The sequence below is a fragment of the Pteropus alecto genome, unplaced genomic scaffold (assembly GCF_000325575.1).
Source record: "Pteropus alecto unplaced genomic scaffold, ASM32557v1 scaffold413, whole genome shotgun sequence".
Taxonomy (NCBI): domain Eukaryota; kingdom Metazoa; phylum Chordata; class Mammalia; order Chiroptera; family Pteropodidae; genus Pteropus; species Pteropus alecto.
The window spans coordinates 2,002,742-2,008,741 of record NW_006434120.1 but is presented as its reverse complement, the minus strand read 5'-3'; positions in this window follow the sequence as shown (position 1 = coordinate 2,008,741).

Sequence of the window (6,000 nt, the reverse complement as noted above, 5' to 3'; positions counted from 1 at the left end):
AGTTTTGCTTTTACTTCCCTTGCCTTTGAGGTCAAATTCATAATATCCTCTAAATCTAAGGTCCTTAAGTTTAGTTCCTATGTTCTCTACTATGCAATTTATTGTTTCAGGTCCTATATTCAGGTAGTTAATCCATTTTGAATTAATTTTGGTATGTGATGATAGACAACAGTCTAGTTTTATTCTTTTTCAGGTGGCTTTCCAGTTTTCTCAGCATCATTTATTGAAGAGACTTTCCTTTCTCCACTGTATGTTTTTGGCTCTTTTGTCGAAAATAATTTGCCCATATAATTATGGTTTTAATTCTGGACTCTCGATTCTGTTCCTCTGGTCCGTGTGTCTGTTTTGCTGCCAATACCATGCCGTTTTGATTATTGTTGCTTTGTAGTATAATTTGAAATTGGACAGAGTGATGCCTCCAGCCTCATTCTTTTTTCTCAGGATGTCTTCGGCAGTTCAGGGTCTTTCGTGCTTCCATAAAAATCTGATGTTTTCTTGTTCCATTTCCTTAAAAAATGCCGATGGAATTTTGGTGGGGATTGCATTAAATCTGTATAATACTTTAGGTAATAAAGTCATTTTAACTATGTTGATTCTTCCAATCCAAAAACACGGAATAACGTTCCATTTCTTTGTATCTTCTTCAATTACTTTTTATAGGGTCTTATAGCTTTCATTATATAGGTCTTTCACATGTTTCGTTAAATTTATTCCTAGGTATTTTATTCTTTTTGTTGCAATTGCAAAAGGAATTTTCCACTTCTTCATTATTAGAGTATAGGAACACTATGGATTTTTGAATGTTGATTTTGTATCCAGAAACTTTATTGTATTTGCTTATTGTTTCTAGTAGTGTTCTTGTGGAGTCTTTAGAGTTTTCTATATAGAGAATCATGTCATCCACAAATAGTGACAGTTCGACTTTTTCGTTTCCTATTTGGATGCCTTTTATATCTTTCTCTTGCCTGATTGCACTAGCTAGGACCTCCAAAGTTATATTGAATAACAGTGATGAGAGTGGACAGCCTTGTCTTGTTCCTGATCTTAGAAGGAAGACTTTTAGTTTTTCGCCATTAAGTTTAATGTTGGCTGAGGGTTTGTCATATATGGCCTTTATTATGTTAAGGTACTCTCCTTCCAAATTGATTTTGTTAAGTGTTTTAATCATAAATGGGTGCTGTACCTTGTCAAAGGCTTTTTCTGCATCTATTGATATGATCATATGATTCTTATTTCTTAATTTCTTTATGTGGTATATCACATTAATTGACTTACATATGTTGAACCACCCTGTACCCCTGGGATAAAGCCCACTTGATAGTGGTGTATAATCTTTTTAATATGTTTCTGTATTCGGTTTGCTAGTATCTTATTTAGGATTTTTGCATCTGCGTTAATGAGAGATATTGGTCTGTAGTTTTCTTTTTTCTATGTTATGTTTACCGGGTTTTGGTATCAGGGTAATATCAGCCTCATAAATTAAGTTAGGAAGTATTGCCTCCTCTTTGATCTTTTGGAAGAGTTTGAAGGAAATAAGTATTAAATCTTCTTTAATTGTTTGGTAGAATTCACTGGTGAAGCCATCTGGTCCTGGACTTTTACTTTTTTGGTAGGTTTTGATGATTGTTTCAATTTCCATACTGCCAATGGGTATATTTATATCTTCCAGTTCTTCTTGATTCAGTCTAGGAAGATTGTATCTTTCTAAGTACTGGTCCATTTCTTGTAGGTTATCAAATTTGGTGTTCTATACTTTTTCATAGTATTCTTGTATGATCCTTTTTATTTCTGTGGTGTCTGTCATAATTTTCCCTCTTTCATCCTTGATTTTGTTTATTTGTGTCCTTTCTCTATTTTCTTTAGTGAGTCTAGCCAGGGATTTGTCAATTTTGTTAATCTTCTCAAAGAACGAGCTCTTTGTTGCCTTTATTTTTTCTATTTTTTGTTTTGTTTTGTTTTCAATTTTATTTCTGCTCTAATTTTGTTATTTCTTTCTACCTGCTGACTTTAGGCTTCATTTGTTCTTCCTTTTCCAGTTTTGTGAGATGAAGCATTAGGTTGTTTATTTGGGCTCATTCTTGTTTTTGGAGGTAGGCCTGTAATGATATGAACTTTCCTCTTATGACCACTTTCACCATGTCCCAAAAGTTTTAATATGTTGTACTATCATCATCATTCATTTCTATGTATCTCTTGATCTCTCTTTTTATTTCTTCTCTGACCCAGTTATTCTTCAGTAGCATGTTGTTTAATCTCCATGTATTTGTGGTTCTTCCCACTTTCTTTTTACAGTTGATCCCTAGTTTCAAAGCATTATGATCAGAGAATATGGTTGGTATGATTTCAACTCTCTTATATTTGTTGAGGCTATCTCTGTGTCTCAGTATGTGGTCAATCCTTGAGAATGTTCCATGTGCACTAGAGAAAAATGTATAAGCAGCTGTTTTGGGATGCAAGGCTCTGTAAATGTCAATTATGTTCAGTTGGTGTAATATGTCATTTAAGGATGTTATTTCCTTATTGATTTTCTGGTTGGATGATCTGTCCATATCCAACAGTGGAGTATTTAGGTCCCCCAGTATGATAATGTTTTGGTCTGTGTCTCCTTTTAGTTCTGTTAGTAATTGCTTTATACATTTCGGGGCTCCATGATTGGGAGCATAGATATTAATAAGTGTTATATCTTCTTGGTGCATGATTCCCTTTATCATTATAAAGTGTCCCTCAGTATCTTTCTTTACCTTTTCCTATTTTGTCTGATATTAGTACTGCTACTCCCGCTTTTCTCTGAATGCTGAAATATCATTTTCCACTCGTTCACCTTGAATCTATATTCGTCTTATTGTTTAAGCGTATAATGCCCTGTTCTTAGTAGGGTTACACTCTTCTGCTTCTATTTGCCTGATAGTTACCTTACTCCCAATTATGTATTTTTTCGGTGAGCTGAGCCTTTTCAGTATTTCTTGTAATGCAGTCCTTGTAGTGTAGCATTCCCTCAATTTTTGTATGTTGGAAAGGTGTTTTTATTTTGTTTTCCTGTAGTTGGTGTCTTAGCCTCTTGGATTTCTGCTTTATATAAACCCTTAATAATGCTTTTTTCTTTCTTATAGATGTTTAATCACGCTCACTACCCTCAGTCTCAGTCCCTGTCAGTGTTAGCGACAGTTTTGGTAGCATTTGCTCAGATTCCCCTGGGGCTCATCAGTGTTCGTTCTTGGAGTTGTGGGAGAAGGGGCCCTCTGTGTTGGAGGATGGGGGCTGTGACTCAGCCTTGGTTTTGCAACCGCGGCTGGTGTAAATCAACTGTTGTTTCTTTGCCATTCCCGCTTCTTTGCTCTCTGTCCTGATGACTGGGCCCTGCTACTGGCTGCATGGAGCTCACAGCTCTCCCAGGCAGGGCTGTTCAGGGAACTCCCCACATCTTTTCCCCTCTCCCTCCTCCTACAGAGAGCTCCAGCTGTGAGAGGGAGCTTCTTTGTTTCTCTCAGTCTACTACCCAACACCCAGGGTTCTGACCTGTGGTAACTCTTATGCAGAGATCCCATGCTCAGATATGCTGGTGTGTAGTTTGGGTGTTTTTTTGTTGAGTTTTAGATGTTCAGCTTATTGTTGTTTCAAGAAGAGAAAACTGGGGACATCTCTCACTCAGCCATCTTTCTGACGTCACTCCCCTGGGAATTTTTCTAGCAGAAAAATTCTGCTGTATGAGCCATCATTGGCACAGAACATGACTGAGACGGGATATCATATTCTCCACTAAAATTTCCCCAGAAGATCCAGAGGACTCTGCAGCCGTGCTTGCAAGAAGACTAGCCTCCCTGCATTGCCCGCCATTGCTCATTTTCCATTTATGTCTGTGTGAATGCTTCTAATTAATTACTTTAAATCACATGTCTGCCCCTAGTTGGAAAGAGAATCTGGGTGATGTATTTTGGATGTGTTTTTCTTGAGAAAGTGAGACTCACAATGTGGAAACTGTGAAAATAAGGAGAGGGTGAACAAAAAGAAGTAGGTCCACTAAAAATAGCATTAAATAAGCACTTACTGAGGGCCTACTATGTTCAGAACATGGTAATAAATGCAAGGCTTTCAAGTATGAGGAAATATGGTCCAAGAGCTGGTCCTTGGAAGAATGGAATCTGACTGGATAAAATAAGTGACCAACCCATCCATGGAGAGCCAAATAAACAGTCAGAGAGTCATGTGCAATCCTGTGAAGTGGGACATCAAGATGTAATGGATGAAAAAATTTGACCAAATGATTTGAACTTGAAAGGCACAGGTATCATCCATAAAGGTAGAGGAGAAATGAGTGAAAATGCTGGCCCTCTTCCCCACACTTCCCTCAAAGTGTATGTGGCAGGGAAGAATGAGCACAGCCCCTGCACAGAGCAGGATTGAATCTAAGATTCCACTTCTGCCAGATGGTGGAGGGCCTGAGGGTACAGGAACTAACTTACCCTGGAATGGTATTTCTTCAGGAATCTCTAAGGGGAAGAAGAGGTCACAGATGGGAAGAAAAAAACACAAAGCATTGTGATCATGAGAACATGAAAAAGAATAGATGTCCAAAGAGGCTTACATTTTGGACAGTGGCCTGACAAAGACAAGTTGTAAGAATGTGCCTGGCAGGGTTATGAATTATAAATGACAGGACCCATACTAACTTATTTAAACAGCCAGAATTTGTGAAAGAAATTAGTTGGCTCACTGAATTTCTAGAAGGGCCAAACAGTCAGGTTAGGGGTTATGCATCCAGGAACAATGCCCAGACTCCAATTTGAGGCAGCTTCAGCAAAGACCCGCCACTGCTTCTGGGCTGCTGTTGTGAGACAACTTTGCAGCCCTCTCAAACTTTACAATGCTGCCCCAAAGCCAGACCACCATCCTTTCCTGAAAATGGTTTTCACAAGCACCATTTCCTCACATTGATCTGATATAGGAGCATCCCTTTGTTGGTGACTTTGTCACATGTCCATGCCCTAGCTTCTGGGGAAGTTTGAGAAAATGAGTTTTGTTTTCTGAAGAAGCAGACAAATATTATAAGAATATTGTTCAAGGACCTGGGTGACCATATTTATAACAAATGTCCATGAAAAGAGAATGATGTGAGCTGGCCTCTGGTGTAAGCTTAGGGCAAAGTGACATTGGACTTGGTTTCGTATCATCTGACCAGAAGCAGCATCTTCTACATTCACAGATTGAGGCTCCAGGGTACCAGATTTCAGTCGGGGGAGTTTCTGAGCAAATGGGCCCTGAGGAAAACCAAAAATATGTAATCAGTTTATTTATCTTGAGATATAAATGATCAGTAAGATTTATATGCTACCTTTCCAGGGATATTTCATTTTAATAGAAAACAATGACTTAAGTAAAAGGGATAACTTACTAATTGGCCAATATTTGGTATCAGGCAACCAGTAGGGAAATATTTTCTAGTTGGTGGAAGAGGAAGCTGTGGCAAACACTTCAGATTGCCTATCCAATATCCACTCTCCCTTTCTTCCTTATTAACAGTATTGCAATTTTTGTGGGAGGGGACAACAATGTACTATTTAAAAACAGTCACTCTCAACAATGAAATATCTGAAAGACAAATAAAACGATTCTATTTAAAATAGCATCAAAACAGTAAAATATTTAGGAATAAATTTAACCAAGGAGGTGAAAGATCTCGCCACTGAAAAGTATGAGACATTGGTAAAAGAAATTGAAGAACACACAAATAAATAGAAAGATATCTCTTATTTATGGATTGGAAGAATTAATATTGTTAAAATGTTCATATCACCCAAAGCCATCTATAGGTCCAATACAATCCCTACCAAGATTCCAAAGGCATTTTTTACTAAAGTAGAAAAAAAAGAAAAAAAACAATCCTAAGATTCATATGAAATCGCAAAAGACCCCAAATAGCCAAAGAAAATATGAAAAAAATAAAGCTGGAGGCATAATACTTCCTGATTTCAAACTAGATTACAAAAGCTATAGTAATCAAAG